Genomic DNA, 17,525 nt, shown 5'->3' on the forward strand with positions numbered 1-17,525 from the left:
CGCGGTGCGCCGGCCGCAGCGGCCATTGGAGGGTGAACCAATGGCAAAAGGAAGACCTTTCTCTCTGTCTCTCTCTCTCTGTCCACTCTGCCTGTCAAAAAATTAAAAAAAATTAAAATAAATAGAGCAGAGGCATCACCATGGGAGAAGAAAGCTTAGCAGGGTGAGATGGAGTGGGGCTGGGGGGCAGCAGGTTGAAGCCCAGACATGCGGCGCTGGCATCCCATAGGGACCCAGGGTTCGAGTCCCAGCTACTCCACTTCTGATCCAGCTCCTTGATAATGCACTTTGGAAATCAGTGGGAGATGGCCTAAGTGGTTGGACCCTTGCACCCACATTGGGGACCTGGAAGAAGCTCCTGGTTCCTAGCTTCAGCCTGGTCCAGCCGCAGCAGTTGGGGCCTTTTATGGAGTAGACCAGCAGTTGGAAGATCTCTCTCTATATCTACCTCTCTCTCTGTGACTCTGCCTTTCAAATAAATAAAAATAAATATTTTTTTAAAAAGTGAGATAAAAGGCACACCGATGCTAAAAACTCAGAAAGTGGGCTGGCATTGTGGTGTAGCAGGTAAAGCAATGCTGGCATCTCACATGGGCACCAGTTCTAGTCCCACGTGCTCCACTTCTGATCTAGCTCCCTGCTAATGCACCTGGGAAAGCAGCAGAAGATGGCCCAACTGCCTGGACCCCTTCACCCACATGGGAGACCCAAAAGAAGCTCCGGGCTTTGGTCTGGCCCAGCCTCAGCTGTTGCAGCCATTTTGGGAGTGAACCAGCAGTTGGAAGAAATCTATCCTCTTTGTATCTATGTCTTTCAAATAAATAAATAAATACTTTTTTTTTTTTTTTCAGAGAAAAGAGAAGCCACAGAAGGTACCAGGGAAAGTGGCAATCAAAACCACAACTGCTACAGATTCGAAGTGTCCTGCGCATCAGAATCTGACCAATCAGTATATGAGATACAGGCTGACCAGGTCTGTGGCACCTCCTTTCCTGGTCTCCTTCCAACTTAATCTGATAATATTCTGCCTTTTTTATATTAGATCTGGCTTGGAAATAGTACCTATAAGCCTTATTATCTCAATTATCTCAGCATATTTTGGGTACTTTTTTAGATTATTTATTTATTTTTAAAATTGATTTGAAAAGCGGAGTTACAGAGAAACAGAGAGATCGTCCATCCACTGTCTTTCCCTCTCCCTTTGTAACTCTTTCAAATAAATCTTTAGAAGAAAAACTCAGAAAGCAACTCCTTTGATTATGTGATTTTTGAAAAGGAATAGGGTCGACTCGTAAGGGCTGAGAAGCAAAACAATCTCCACACAGCCAATGCAGTATTTTCCACTTAGAAAGTGTGGCGAGGGGTGGGAGGGAGGCTGGCAGTGGACAGGCACCACGGGTGGAAACCAGCCGGAATCAACAGCTCCAGCAGAGAAGAAAGACTGGCGGCGGGACGGGACAAAGAGCCGCTCTGCACCGTGGCTGCTCGCCACCGTGTCATATACGCAGGTTTTCCCTGAGATCAAAGCCGCAGGGCACGCAGGTCCCCACTCGAGTGACATTTACCCCCCACACTGCTGGGGACGAGACCACTGTGCAATCCGAGAGCATGGTCGTCACCCGGGCAGAAACCCTCCCCGTACACGGTCCCCTCCCCCCTCCTCCCCAGAGCACTGGCGGCAGCAGTCTGAGGTCCGCATGGATGCTTCTACGCGTCCTGGGTATTTCCTCTGAACTGACCATACACTCTGTGACCTCCTGTGTCCAGCTCCTCTTGTACTTCTTTTTTTTTAAAAACAAAACTAAAGTTTAAATAAAATACCTGTTGGGAAAATCCCATCATTATATTTATTTTTTCCAAAAATGCCATGATGCCTAACACCTGTGAACCAACTGTGTCACATCCCATGGGTGACAGAGGATGACAGCACCCAGGAAGACAGCACCGTTCCCTGATCTCCTGCCTAACAGGACACAGTTATCAGTCCACAGAAAATCGGGAGCACCCAACCTGTGCAGAAGACCATGAACAAGTCAGAAGAAGCGACGTGTTAGAGCAGAAGCTGGAAAGAAGTGACAACACCCTTTACACACAGGAAGTCAAGACCCTGAACCACAAAGCCACCCAACCTCATGCTGTTAGTTCTGAGGGCCCATCTCCACCCGAACCCATGGCCAGTGCATTTATGGGGTGCCTGATGTACACCCAGGAAGCACACACAATAGCACAGGCGGCTGTAAAACTACACATGTGGAGACCTGAGGTTTCAGCTCTGACGTGTGAACAGTCAGAAAGCCCTCACTCACTCCCATCCGCAGAAGTCTGGTCAAATAGAAAATCAATGATGGGGCCGGGACTGTGGCATAGCTGAAAGGCTGCTGCCTGCAATGCCGGCACCCCATATGGGTGCCAGTTCAAGTCCCGGCTGCTCCACTTCTGATCCAGCTCTCTGCTATGGCCTGGAAAAGCAGCAGAAGATGGGCCAAGTCCTTGAGACCCTGCACCCACGTGGGAGACACAGAAGAAGCTCCTGGCTCCAGGCTTTGGATCGGCGCAGCTCAGGCCACTGCGGCCCATTGGGGAGTGAACCAGCAGATGGAAGCTCTCTCTCTCTCTCTCTCTCTCTCTCTCTCTCTCTGCCTCTCCTTCTCTCTCTGTGTGTAACTCTGACTTTCAAATAAATAAATAAATCTTAAAAAAAAAAAAAAAAAACAATCAATGAGCTTTGGGCCCATAAGAAAATGAAGTCCCAGGGCAAACCAACAGATCACATCAAACTCTACCTGCCACCCTCCAGGGTCGTCTATGCTGTGGCAAATGGCAGGATTTCACTCTTTTTCATGGCTGAGTGTTATTCCACTGTGTATGTGTAAGCAGATTTTCTTTGTTCGTTGGTCTATCAATGGAACACCTAGGTAGAGTCCCCTGTGTGCCTACTACTGTGCCTGAAATCAGCATAGCTCCTCCAGCTTTCTTCGATCAGTGTTGGTTACTTCTACCTAACCTGAATCTTTGTATCTAAGATAAATATATCTCACCGGGGAGTCAGGTGAAATCAGAGAGTCACAGCCAACATCTGTCCCTAGCTGAAGGGATCAGCAGGAGGAGTTGGGATACTGTGCCACAAGGCGCCTTCACACAAGAGCAGGTGCTGCAGAGTTTTTTGAAAGTGAACTTAGGTTTAAAATGCATAGTGCAAACATGCTAAAAATGTTAAAAGAAGCAAAGCTGATGTAATAATAGAAAAAATAACAAACTAGTAAAGTCAGAAAAAGAGTTAAAAACAGACAAAATTAATAGAAAACAGTTACAGATAAGGCAGATATTATCTAAATGTATCAATAATCACCTTAAACGTGAATGGTCTAAATATGTAGTTAAAAGATAACAGATTCTTACAGGAACAGAAAAGTAAGACTGTACATACATTGTGTTGTCTATAAGAAACCTACTTTAAATATAAAGATTCAAGTTAAGTAAAAAGTAGCCAACACTAGATAAAGAAAGGTGGACCAGCTCCAGCTATGGTAATTTCAGGCATGACAGCCACACTAGGGAACCAACCTGGGTGTTCTATTGGGAGGTGAATAGATAAACAAAATCTGGTTACACATACACGATGGAATAACACTCAGCCATGAAAAAGAGTGAAATCCTGCCATTTGTGGCAGCACAGATGAGCCTGGAGGGTGACACATTAAGGGAAGTAAGCCAGGAACGGAAAGACTGGGGTTGGCGCTGTGGCGTGGTGGGTAAAGCTGCTGTCTGCAGCACTGGTATCCCACACAGACCCAATTCAAGTCCTGCCTGCTCCACTTCCAATCCAGCTTCCTGCTTATGCACCTGGGAAAGCAGCAGCAGATGGCCCAAGTGCTTGTGTCCCTGCATCCACATGAGAGATCTGGAAGAAGCTCTTGGCTCCTGGCTTTGGATTGGCTTAGCTCTGGCTATTGTGGCAATTTGGGGAGTGAACCAGGGATGGAAGGTATCTCTCTCTCTCTCTCTCTCTCTCTCTCTCTCTAACTCTGCCTTTCAAATAAATGAATAAAGCTTAAAAAAAAAAAAAAAACAGAAAGACAAGTACTGTATGTTTCACTTACAAGTGAAAGCCCAAAAAGCTGACGCCATAGAAGCAGACAGTAGAACAGAGAGGACCAGAGGCTGGAAAGGGGAGAGGCCGGGAGGAGGAGGGGCCACAGGGAGGATATCAAATGGGTGCAGTTGGATCGAAGCAGCAACTCCTGGTGTTCTACGGCACAGTAGGGTGACTGATGGAAAACAATTAACTGTAGTTCTCAAAACCACCAACACAGAGGATTTTGAATGTTCCCAATGCGAAGAAATGATAAATGCTTGAACTGATGGATAAGCAATTCATCTATTCATTGCCCATTGTATACATGGATTAAAATATCACAACTCAAAATATGTACAATTAGTATGTGTCAATTATGAATAAAAATACACATATTAAATCCTTTAAAAAAAAACAACAGGGACAAAGAGGGACATCACCAAATGCTGATAAAGGAAATCAGTTCTCCAAGAACTAACAATGCTAAATAAACAAGCATGTACCCCCCAACTGAGCCCCCAAACATAGAGGAAACTGATTGAACTGCAAGGAGAAAAAGACAAATCCACTCCAAGGCAGTGGCTATTCTAACCCCGCAGGCAGAGAATCCACAGGGATGCAGCTGAGTTGAAGAGCACCAAGAAGCAACTGGACCTACTTGATCCAGAACACGCCACCCAACAAGAGCAGAATGCACACCCCTCTAGCTCATGTGGCGTGGTCCAGTCCACAAAACAAAACGCAGAGCACACAGGCTCTCACCTCACCATGGAATTAAATTACAAACCGTAACGGAAAGACAGCTGCAAGATTCCCGAACATTAAACAGCACTATCCGAGGTAACCCCTGGGTCCCATGCATTTGCACTGTAAACGGAAAAACAGCTCCCAAAGTAGGAAAACTGGGAAAGGAGGAACGCGGGGGCCACTGCACTCAGACTGTTCCATCTCTGGCCGAAACTCCAGAGGAAGCAATGAACGGCCTCAATGGCTGAGACATCTCCACAGGGCAACCTTCCGCTCAGCCAGCGAGGGGCGCCCAGGGAGGGGTGTGGACGCTGCAGGCAGTCCCATCTACCCCGGGGGTCTCTGTCCTCCGGATCTGTGCAGCCCCCGGGGCCAGCCATGGACCCACTTCGGGGATGGGTCTCTGACGACTTCTCCACATTTTCTCGGGCCTGTGTTATTTACTGCACAACAGAAGTGACCCCGGGGTTCTTCTTAGTTACAGGTGAACAGGACAGGGATGATGACAGAGAGGTGGAGAGCTGTGCTGGGCACAGGATTCTCCCATCTATACTCAGTCTTCCTAACTCAGCCAAAGTGCTGTCTGCTCCACCACAGCAGGCGGCCAGTGTGGAAGCCCGGGTGCTCACCTGCACCATGGGTGCCACACCTGCAGGGCTGGGGTGTCAAAGTGACCTTGGTGTTTAGCAGCCCAGGTGCGGTGCTGAAAATTCTAAACTCAGCAGAATGCGCCCTGTGTTCCTGCAGCCCAGAAGGTCCCCACCATTCTTCTACACGTGGAACAGAGGCTTGACAAGCTCTGAGTCACAGCCATGCTGCCAGGGAGGGCTGGGGAGAAGTCTAAAGGGGAGGCAGGACGCCCTTCACACGCCTGCACCCGCAGTAGGCCAAACCCTGAGAAGCAGGTCACTTCCCATTCCCACAGCCACCTCCATGACAGTCACCTGTGCCGCCATCATGCAAGCCGCACCTTAACATCAGTTCTGCTGCTTTTGAATCTTTGGAGTTAAAACTTGTTGCCAGGTTTGAAGAACCTTACACTGAGCAAAGCGCCCAGCTACCTGCTGGCACCTGGCCTCCTGCCTCCCAGGGTTAAAGGGAGGCTGCTCCTCCCACACCACCTTCACCACTGAGGGGGGCTGAGGGTTCAGGCAGGAAGAGGAGAAGCCAGCTTTTGGCCTGTGGAGAAGACAAGGTGTGCATCAGAACGCACTGAGACCAGACTGGGGTGCAGGAAAGACAAGTGATGGGGCAGGCTATTCCCCCAGGAAACCCAGGGACACCCAACCTAGGGGACAGCCAGCAACAAAGCCAGAGGTGGCAAACGGGCCAGGGAACGCCACCAGCTCTGAAGACGCAAGAGCAGTAACAGCAGCTAAGAGAGCAAGGATGCAGACCTGGAACGCAGTCTTGCCAAGGAAGGGGTGAGGAGCGTGGAGGAGGGCAGAGGGGTAGCTCTGCTGTCGGGGGGAGGGGGGTTGGAAAACAAGCAAGGGGCATGAGATTTCACGTGCTGGACAGACATGGGCTGGGCACAGACTCCCGGCTGGGTACAGACTCGGGCTGGGTGCAGACTCTGGGCTGGGTACAGACCCCGGGGCTGGGCACAGACTCCGGGCTGGGTGCAGACTCCGGGCTGGGTGCAGACTCTGGGGCTGGGTGAGACATGGGCTGAGCACAGACTCCAGGCTGGGTGCAAACTCCGGGGCGGGGTGCAGACTCTGGGGCGGGGTGAGACATGGGCTAGACACAGACTCCGGGACTGGGTGCAGACTCCGGGCTGGGTGCAGACTCCAAGACTGGGTGCAGACTCCAGGCTGGGTACAGACTCTGGGCTGGGTACAGACTCCAAGGCTGGGTGCAGACTCCGGGGCTGGGCACAGACTCCAAGACTGGGTGCAGACTCCGGGCTGGGCGCAGACTCCGGGGCTGGGTACAGACTCCAAGGCTGGGTGCAGACTCCGGGCTGGGCGCAGACTCCGGGGCTGGGTACAGACTCCGGGGCTGGGTGCAGACTCCGGGGCTGGGCACAGACTCCAGGGCTGGGTGCAGACTCTGGGCTGGGTACAGACTCCGGGGCTGGGTACAGACTCCGGGGCTGGGTGAGACATGGGCTGGGCACAGACTCCGGGGCTGGGTGCAGACTCCAGGCTGGGTACAGACTCCGGGGCTGGGTGAGACATGGGCTGGGCACAGACTCCGGGCTGGGTGTAGACTCCGGGGCTGGGTGCAGACTCCGGGGCTGGGTGAGACATGGGCTGGGCACAGACTCTTGGACTGGGTACAGACTCCGGGCTGGGTGCAGACTCCGGGCTGGGCACAGACTTGGGGCTGGGTGCAGACTCCGGGGCTGGGTGCAGACTCTGGGGCTGGGCACAGACTTGGGGCTGGGTGCAGACATGGGCTGGGTACAGACTCCGGGCTGGGTGCAGACTCTGAGGCTGGGTGCAGACTCCAGGCTGGGTGCAGACTCCGGGCTGGGTGCAGACATGGGCTGGGTGCAGACTCTGGGCTGGGTGCACGTGCAGGGTTTACGGAAAGAGTCTGCCCTTAGCCAGTCGTCTCTGGGCAGCTAATCCACACACAGTCGGGTGGGGTCCACATTTCTAGATCTTTAAAGCCAGAAGAAGGTCAAGGACAAGACACTGGCAGCCATGGGAGAGACAGAGGCCCCAAGGGGAAACAAGGAAGACCCACAGCAATGAACCTGAAGTAAAGATGAGGGCATCCAGGTAGATTTCAACAGCTGAGGAGTTTCCTAAGGAAAAACATTCACTCATCTAACCCAAGCCCTCCTGTGTACACATTCAACAAAAACGTCCCAGAATCCAACCCGTGAATCCAACCGATCAATCTGAGCAGCACAGGCTGTAGGAAAGGGGGGCCCGAGTCGGCCAAGCCAGGGAGGCATCCAAAGCACGGACAACCAAACTGAAGACGGCAGCGAGAAGCGTGCAGTGTCGGGGACAACGCTGCACCAGCCAGCTCTCACACGGCTGGCACAGCGCCCCTGGTTCTGGCCACCCTGGCCCCCAGCACACAGCCGGTCAGAAGGGCGTGAACTGTAAAGAACCACCTCTTCCCAGTCCCTGCAGGGCAGCAGCCTGGGCTCAGGGCGGGGGGATGTGGAGTCACACCTGGAGCTTTCTGTTCTCTTAGAGAGAGAGAGAGAGAGAGAGAGAAAGCTCCCATTTGCCTGTTAACTCCCCAAATGCACACAATGGCCAGAGCTGGGCCGGGCTGAAGCCAGGAGCCAGGAACTCAATTTAGGCCTCTGATGTGAGTGACGGGGACCCTGTTAACTGAGTCATGATCTGCTGCTTCCTGAGGCCTGTGTTGGCAGGAAGCTGGAATCAAGAGTGGAGCCAGGCATCTAGGCCAGGCACTCGAAGGTGGACATGGGCATCTTAACTGGTACCTTTACTGATAAGCAAATGCCTGCCCCAGCACCTATGTAGTGAATGCTGTGGTAATCTCATTTTAAAAAGTATAACGGAAATCATTTTAGTAATATACTTTATTTATCCCAATAGAACCAAAATACAATCATTTCAACATGCCATCCTTATAAACATCATTACTGGGAACAGGTGTTTAACACGGCACCTACGACGTCCGCATCCCCATCAGTGTAGCTCCCTCTGACAACAGGGGAGGCTTTGATCCCACCAGTGCAGACCTGGGGGTGCTCAAGGAACCGGGTCCCTGACACCCACAGGAGAGACCTGGATCAGTTCCCGTCTCTCCATCTTGGTCCATCCCAGTCTCAGCCATTTCAGATATTTAGGAAAGGAACCAGCAGATGGGAGTTCTCTCTGTCTCTCACATAAATAAAATATAAAAAACATTGGCTGGACCTTTGCATTCTGTTTTCCACACTAGACCTCTGAAATCCACTTCAAGCACAGCCGTGGTGGGGACTGGCCAGCGTTCCAGGGCTGCAGAGCCCCAGAGGCTCAGCAGCTCCCACGCTGGACAATGGGGCCCCAGGACAGCACTGGCCTCCAGCTGGCTGCAGGCACAGGAAGTCCTGCCCGCCCACAGAAAACAGCCCTCGTCTGCCAGGCTGGCAGGACACGGCGGTGGGCCGCGGGCAGTCCCTCAGCAGGCACGGCTGAGCTGCTCCTCCTGCGGCGAGGCCGGCCACGCTGCCTATGGCCAGGGACCGGGAGAAAGCAAGGTCACTGTCCAGAACGCAGAACTGTGGGCCAAAGAGGAGCACGTCCCAGGAGCACAGGCAGGAGCTGCACCGACCTCAGGAGGGGCAAGACTCGTCCTCCCATGTGGCACTCATGTGGGCCCTCCCCGGCACAGGGCCTGGTCTACACTGTGGGCTCCTTGACTCTCTACTCCTCACAAGCAGAACCTCCTTACAAGTCAGAGAAAGGACGAGCAGCCCACTGGGCCGGACAGCAAGGGCTTGCTTGCTGTGTGTTCCCACTGCTTGGTGTACAGCAGCACCCACGATGCGCATGTGAATACTACAGTGTGTGCCTCTGGATGTGTCTGGACTGTCCAGCTCTCAAGGCAGAAGACGCAGATTGGGTCAACGGCCGTGGGTTGAGCACCTGCTACGTGAAGGTGCCGGAAGTTTACTGAATGAATCAGGCAGGACTGGGACTTGCCGGCCCTCGCCATACCCCACCTACACCTGCACACGGAAGTGCCGAGCACCACAAGAAGACATGGAGGCCTCACGCACCTGGATGGGGACCCTGTCCCACACGGGCTCTCTGTTCCAGGAAGAGCAGGTGAGAGAGAGGCAGAAAGGCGGCCCCGGAAGCCCCAGCACGACCGGCACCGTGGCATCACGCGGCTGTCGACTGCTTCACCTTGCCCAGTCCTCCAGCGGCTCTCACTTCCTCACTTCTCACGACTCCGGGGGTCGCCCTGCGGTCCAGCTCGAGCCATGGAGCCCTCCCCAGAGCCAGCTGAGGTGCTTCTGGGAAACTCTGCTCCTTCCTGACACAAAGCGGCAGGTGCAGCAGACGCCCACTCCCCCACCTCCACTGCTGCCACACACACAGACGTGAGCCCACCGCACTGGTGGTCTCCCTGGTCACAGGGCAGCCGGCATGCTGGCACAGGTCACTCACGGAACATGGCGCAGCGGGAAGAGCAGAGCCGGGGCTCTCAGGGACACGGCAAAGCGGCTGCTTCAGTGTCACGGCCACCCACCCTCAACACCTTCTTGCTAGAGGGGGCAAGTCTTGGCACAGAGCTCTGCCACATGAACTGACAGACACTGCCGCGTGCCTCTGTGCTCTGGCCTGAACCCCCGGCACTTCTGCCTCTGATCACACGGGGCGGGCTCTTCGCAGATGAATTAAGCAAAGATGAGATCAACAGGGCAGGCCCTGATCCTCGTGAGAAGCGACACGGACACTGGGACAGAGAAGACAGCCACGTGAACATGGAGGCAGAGCCCGGAGCGACACATTCCCCTGCACCCAGGACTTTGCACTTGTCTGTACCTGTGCTTTGCTTCCCCGTGTTCTGCTTCCTGCCTGCTCCTGTCCTAGGGTACACGGGGAACCCTACACTCACTTCTGGCCTCTGGTGCCTCTTTACACGACGAAGAGAGGGAAGCAATGAGGACATCACCCAAGAGCAGTGCAGGGAAGAGGGTGCGGGATGCACCCACACAAAGGCAGGTTCCCGGGACCCTGCAGGCTGACGGAATAAAGGGATCTTTCTTTCCCTTCTTCCTAAGACATCTGGCCCTGTGCTCCACTCTGCTGGCCTCCCACCCCCAGAAAGCCTCAGCTGTAGGGCTGCAGCTAATGCTTCATTGAGACAGAGAGAGGAAGGAAGGAGGAGAGGAAGGGAGGAGCTGCTCTCGGAGCTCAGGGAGCCAGCTCTGTCCCATCACCATCCGGGACTGCGATCGCCTCCCCCAGCCAAGCCAGGAGGAGGAAATACCAATGAGTTTCAGCTCCTCTGGCCCTGGCGCTCCAAGTCTTCGGGAGCTCCGTGTGCACTAAACCGTTCTGCTCTGCCCCACGCACTTCCAGGAGGAACTGAGGCAATGGAGCCTTCGGGAAAGAGGGTGCGAGGAGCCCCGGTGCTGCCTCCTGTTCTGGGTCACTGCCGAGTCGGGGCCTCTGCGGGTCTGCCCCCTGCCCATCACGCAGGCTGCCCTGGAGCACACCCTGGAGGGCACGTGCGGGTGATACCTGCCACGCTCGCCGGAGGAGAGCAGGTGCTCCGTGTCAGTGGCCGTCTGGAACCGGGGACTCTTCCTCATGCCCACTGTACCACACTGACTGCTGCAGGTCTCCAGCTCCCACGTGGAAGAGCCACACGCACGCAGGCCCTCGCGCCCTTCCACGGCACACACTTCCAAGGCGCTCTTAGCAGAAACTCCACACTGCCACAGGAGACGTAGCCCCGCCTCCCACTCAACGCCTGATGGCTCGTCCAGCAGCCCTGCCTCCTCCTCACCCTCCAGACGGAATCCTGCTCGGCCTGAACCATCACCCCCTTCTTCTCCAGCTCCTGAACCCTCTTCCCCACCCCCCGCCTCCTCTTCACGCCTCTCCCCTCACCTATTCTACCCACCGAGAACTTCCTCCCCAGAAGTCCACGGAACATGCCCAGATGAGCCGAAGGTGCACTTGGTTCTGTCACCGCAGTACACACCCCTCTGATACAGCGGGGCCATCACAGGGTGAGGCCCAACTCACTCCACAGGCGCATCCCACGGCGTTCCCACTGATGGAAGCCCAGAAGTGAGTCCCTCAAATGCTGGATGCAGACATGGGCTGGGTGCAGACTCCGGGCTGGGTGCAGACATGGGCTGGGTGCAGAGTCCGGGCTGGGTGCAGACTCCGGGCTGGGTGCAGACATGGGCTGGGTGCAGACTCCGGGCTGACATGGGCTTATCTACTGTGCAGGCGACCCCTGCACCCACCACCTCCCCCACCTTGGTACTTACATGGCAGCACCACTGCCCCCACCACGGGGTCCAGCATGGCACTCACCACTGCACGCCGCACAATGCCAAACACAGCACCCACCATGGCGCGGAGCGCTCTCTGGGGGCGTCCTCCCCACATTCTGGGCCTCCAGGGCTGCACCTGTGATCCTCACTCTGGACCCCAAGCAAACACCCCCACCACCCAACTCCCCACTGCCCGGGCGTCTTAGAGCTTTCCAGGAGAAGACGTACGTCTCCCAGCTGACTCCATGATGGCAGCCCACAGACTCTCCGCTTCCTCACTGATCTGCTGCCTGAGATCCCCCTCCTGAACCCGGTTTCTCCATCGTGTACTCAATCATGTTACAGAAACCAAAAGAGCAGGATGGGCAAGGGGGGGACCCAGTGATGAGGAAGTTCTTACCTTGGCAGAGCTTCTGGTTTAGTAGAGAAAAATAAGACGGTTACATAAATCCCTAAAATTAGATTAGAGTTTCAAATGTAATCAGGGATTCTGAAAAGAAGTCGCTATGGAAGCACCTGGGAGAGAGAATCTTTCTGGCTGAGGAATGGGGAGGAGATGCAGGAGGGTGGGAGCAAAGGGACTGCCCTGCCCCAGGTCTGCGATCCTGGCCGCCTCCGGCCACACACGTCCGTGCCACATCTGTCCAACGCCAGGATCAGACGAGCGGATCTCTGCAGTCACCTCCGGCAGTGTTTGCACAGCTCTGGGGCAAAGGCAGCATGGGCTGCACCTTCAACGACCATCAGGACTTGGCACAGGGAGAGCGGAGAACATCCCTGGGTGTGAGCTAGCCTGGAGACCTGGACGGACGGGGCTGGAGCCAAGGGGAGCTACAGCTGAGGGTACAGATGAGGCGGTAGCAAAGGGCAAGCCAGGGGGACTCACAGGGCACCCTCGGCATGAATTCTCAGATGCCCTCGAAAGGGCCAGGCGCCCAGGGCTTGTACCACTCACGGAGTTGCAGTGGGAGTCTTGATGCATCTGCACGGCGCCTCCCTCCAAGTGGCCTTAATACACAGCCTGCCAGTCACCTTGCGTGCCCCACTTGAAGAACAACCCTTCTGAAGTCTGCAAGTTTTCCCAGGAACACAACACAGTAAGAGGTGAGCAGAGCCCTAGGAGGGTCACAAAACCCGGCGTGATCAGTAACTCTCACGAGAGAGCTGACCATCACCAGCTCCAGAACGTGGAATCCCTCCCTTTTCTCCCACGTGCTTCGCCTGCAGGGCTGTGCTGGCATAAGCAGAAGCACCTCTGTATCGACGCCATCGACACTTGGACTAACTTATAGCTCAGGGCAGCAGAACCACACCAGCCTCCGAGACCGCTCTGAAGACGGCGCACGAGGTTCCTGGACAGTCAAGAGAAAGGCTGCCAAGGGCAGGTGCTGTGATCTTCCCTGGCACTCCCCCCTTCCCTCCAAGGAATCAGAAGGCAGGCAAACAACTGGAGGAAATACAGGGAAAGAGGCTGCTCCAAAAGGAAATGATGCAAACACAATCGCACAGCTGAGACTTGCCGGTGGATACAGGGAATGATAGCAACAGTGCTACCCTGGACACCTTGGCACCAGCAGCTCCCAGAGACGGCCAGCCCCACCCGGGCACATCAGCAGCAATGCGCCCCTGGCCGCTCAGCCCCGCTGTGCTGGTTCTGAGCTCTCCACGGACCCCGCGCTGTTTCTTGCTGTTCCCAGGCTCCATGTTGACACTGATCCTCTCGCCTGCTGGCTAGCTCAGGTGCATCCTTCCAGTCCCCCAAGCAGACCCGGGCTGAACAGGCGTCCCCGCCGGTCCCACTGCTCTCTGCACGCCTACATCATCGCCCTGACCCTGATGTTACATCAGTCTGGGAATGTTCTTGCTTCCAGCTCCCCAGACTACAGCTTGCTCAAGGTCATGGACTCATTTCCTGCAGACCTCTGAGCTCAAAGCCCGGCTTCAACACTTAACATCTGTGAGACCCTGGGCAGCACCGCTGCTGTCAGATGAGGGCAGTGGTATGCACGTGTCATCTGGGACCAGGTGAAAGCTACACCTTCCATAATGCACGCCACACACCCATGCTTGATGCCCAGTGCATGGGAAACACTTAATGGATATTAACTACTGTCTGTCCCCAGGCCCACAGACCCGGGAGAGAGCAGAACACAGCCTGGCAAACCTCTTCATAACATCGAGGAACTGACTTCTCTCTGCAACACTGCATCCACCTTGTGAGCCGGCTCCTTAGAGGAAGCCTTTCTCCCACTCCCAGAAACCAGTCTGGAAACATGCCAATTCAAGTTTTAGATCAGGGAGCTAGAGATATTTAGCAGCAATGAACTGCTCATCATCCCTGAGAAAAATCTGCAATTTGCATTTTTTTCTTGCAAAAATCCTTACAAATAGTTGCATCTGGGGAGTGGTCTTGCAAAATTCTCTTATAACATGTGATTGAAACAGGAGTATTTTTATTTCTGGATCTGGGTAAACATTTGGGCCAACATCTTGATTTTACCCTGAAGGAACTGCGGCCACCTAGGGAGGTGAAGACACGTGCCAAGGTCACATAGCTGTGCCACTCACACAGCTCTGTCCTCCAGCACTGGCACCCGACAGGGAAGGGAGGGGAGGCTTCAACTTAATTTCTTCATATCATTAAGAAAAGGTCCTCGTGTGTATCAGTAACACACAAAGGGAGAAAGGAAACTGGTCCCAGGAACAAAGACCTCAAATGCTCTGCCAGCCGCACAGACCTGGCTGTCAGAAAACTGCCCAGAGTGACCGTGAACCGTCCACCTCCCCCGGAAGCATCCCATTCCTTTCATGGCCTTTCTGCTGCCTCTGAGAAGCCCCCCAACATGCACACATGCTCCCCACAAAGTCAGGGGGCCCGGCCTGGTCAGATACCTGGGAAGCACCCAAGGGCTGTAAGACAGCCTGAGTGCTGCTGACCACCAGACTCCTGGGGACACCAGAGGACCTCAAGTGCAGCCTGTGGAAGGGACCACACACAGAGTCGGAAATGCTGATGCCAGGGCGAGGCTTCCAGCCTCAGCCCACCGTGTGCCCTGGGCTCCCCAGCCCCTCCGAGCCGAGCCCCTGTCCCCGGGCTCACAACGAGGGGGCTGAAGGGAGGGATCCGTGGCAAACCACCTGGTTCTGAGATTCTCAGCCTCCAAGGACAGACTTCCTCCAGCTCCGGAGAGAAAGACTCTCAGGAGGGAGGAGCAATGTAACAAAAACAAGCAGCAGGGACAAATCAGGAACCACGGTGGGAAAGGCCACATTCTCAGTGGGGCCACGTGGCTCGGAGCCCTGGGCTGCCCAGGAGCAGGGGGCACCGTGTGAGGTCTCCCAAAGTCCCAAACCACATCCAGTTCCCAGCCGACACACGGTACCCAAGCATCAGTCTGGACGAGGGACTGAAAGCCAGCAAGCTAGGCACTGGACGGCCCCTAGAGAAGAGAACCAACGGAGCTCTGGGCGTTCTCAAACTCTGCCTCGGCCACAGGCCCGTGGCTGTCCCCGTCACTCACTCCAGTTAGCACCTCACTAGTTCCCTTCCAGGGACAGCGATGTCACTGTCAGGCCTCTTTAAAAACTGGAAAACTCAACTTGTGCTGAGCCTGGGAATTTCTCGTCCCACTTCCTCAAGAGGGCCTGGATCCAGGAGCAGCCCTCTGAGAAGGGGCAGCCATGGAGGCCCACCCTGGGGGAGAGGGTCCCCAGGCCTGCCCCTCTCCACACACCACGCTGACCATCACTGGCTCCCGGTGCCATGGACAGCCCCAGAGCCCTGGACTGGAATTCAGAGATTTCATGACTTATCCCCATCTGACCCCTCTAGTCACACTTGCTCTGCATGTTTTAAAAATTCATGAAAACATCGGGTGCACGCAGGGCCTGGCGGTTAGGACGCCAGCTGGCATGTCTGCATCTGGCGTCAGCGTGCCTGGGTTTGCGTTCTGGCTCCACTCTGGAGTCCAGCTTCCTGCCAATGCACAACCTGGCAAGCAGCAACTGAAGGCTCAAGTACCTGAGTCCCTGCCACCCACGTGGGAGATCCAGATTGAGAACCTGGTTCTGGGGCCAGCGCTGTGGAGCAGTGGGTTAAAGCCCCAGCCTGCAGCGCTGGCATCCTATGTGGGCAGTTCAAGTCCCGGCTGCTCCTCTTCCGATTCAGCTCCCTGCTATGGCCTGGGAAAGCAGTAGAAGATGGCCCAAGTCTTTTGGCCCCTGCACCCACGTGGGAGACCCAGAAGAAGCTCCTGGCTCTTGGCTTTGGATCAGCTCAGCTCTGGCCATTGCGGTCATTTGGGGAGTGAACCAGTGGAATGGAAGACCTCTCTCTCTCTGGCTCTACCTCTCTCTGTAACTCTGTCTTTCAAATAAATAAAATAAATCTTTAAAGAGAGAGAGAGAGAGAGAGAGAACCTGGCTCCGACCTTGGCTTGGATCAGTCTTGGCCACGGCCGGCATTTGAGGAATAAACTAGATAGGAGCTCTCCCTGTCCTCTCTCACGGCCTCTCACGTGAAATAAACCATTTTATTTTGCATTAATGAAAGGAACACTGTCAAAGGCACTCTCAAAGCACACAGACCAGGTTCCCAACAGTTTGAGACCCGCGGGTCTCTGGTCTGGTCTCCCACAGAGCCAAGGGGCAACCCCCTGACAAATTCAGGGCCCCCCCACGCGGGCCCCTCCTACCACCTGAACGCCCCACCTGCAGGTCCCGCCCACACACTTCCCCCCCAAAAGCCTCCCCACCCCTCCTCTCTCTGGGAAACCCCCACAGCTCCGCGAGCTTCTACACGGCCTTGCTTACAAACACATCTCCCTTGCGGCTTAACGCTCACCGCCACGGATCCCCGGGGCGTGTCCTTGTCCCTCCTCCTGGGCCTCACCCGCGCCAGGCGGTCAGAGCAAGGAGTCTGGTGCGTTTCCCGTGGCCGCCACGGGTGGTAGGACCCACGCACAGAGCTCCCGGGCTGGGCCTTGCCCACGCAAGTCCTCTGCTCGCCAGCGGCTGCCCTCGCGCAACGCCAGAGGGACAGCTGCTCAATGGCCGTTCCTCTTCATTCACTGGGAAGGGTGGGGACAGGGACACGCGCGGGAACTTTTGGAGTGACCATCCCGAGACTGGCCTTCGACGACCCCGGAGGGCCAGGGCCAGGGGCGGGGGCTTCCCCAGGGACTGGGCGGCAGCGGCTGCGCCCCCTGCCCGGGCCAGCGCTGGCGGAGAGTGCCGGGCGCGCAGGCCAAGAGGCCGGGGGCTCCGCGCTGCACGGGACCCGACTCTCCCGCCCCCTGGCGCTCCCTGGCGCGGCCGCCCTGCCCGAGACTGCGCCGCGGGCCTGCGAGCGACCCGGATCACGAGAGGCGCCCGGGACGCGGGGCTAGGCGCGCGCGGTAGGAGGGAGGTTCCCAAACCGCCACGGCGCTGCGGGCGCGGGCGCCAGACCCCCGAGGGGCAGGGCGGGCGTCCCGGGCTCAGAGCCGGCAGGTCCCCGCCCCAAGGCGCTGCCGGTCGCCCCAGCGCCCTGCAGCGTCCGCGGACCGCGAGGCCGGCTCCGGGGATGCCGACACAAAGGGGACGCGCGCGTCACCCTACCTGGTCCCACGCGGCCCGGAGCTCCTGCGAGGCCGGCTCCGCCCGGCGCCGGTGCGCGATGCGCGATGCGCGGTGCGCGGTGCCCTCCGCCGCCGCCGCCTACCCGCGCCGGCGCTGGCGAAGCCCGCCCGGAGCCGCCCTTTATGCGCTCCCCGCCCTCCA

The 17,525-nt window shown here is 56.1% G+C and overlaps 1 protein-coding gene across 3 annotated transcripts in view; it reads right to left on the reverse strand.

The window, feature by feature from the left end:
- The window catches only part of RNF144A (ring finger protein 144A), a 113,353-nt gene extending 95,850 nt beyond the window's left edge, over nucleotides 1-17,503 (reverse strand). The window contains exon 1 of one of the 3 annotated variants that reach the window (XM_070069755.1): nucleotides 17,364-17,503. The gene's annotated coding sequence lies outside the window, so the exon portion shown is untranslated. Of the gene's footprint in view, nucleotides 1-16,656; nucleotides 17,109-17,363 lie in introns of those variants that run through there. The other 2 variants (XM_070069757.1, XM_070069756.1) reach the window with 2 other exon arrangements.
- Nucleotides 17,504-17,525: the final 22 nt, after the last annotated feature.

The sequence above is a fragment of the Oryctolagus cuniculus genome, chromosome 2, assembly GCF_964237555.1.
Source record: "Oryctolagus cuniculus chromosome 2, mOryCun1.1, whole genome shotgun sequence".
NCBI lineage: Eukaryota > Metazoa > Chordata > Mammalia > Lagomorpha > Leporidae > Oryctolagus > Oryctolagus cuniculus.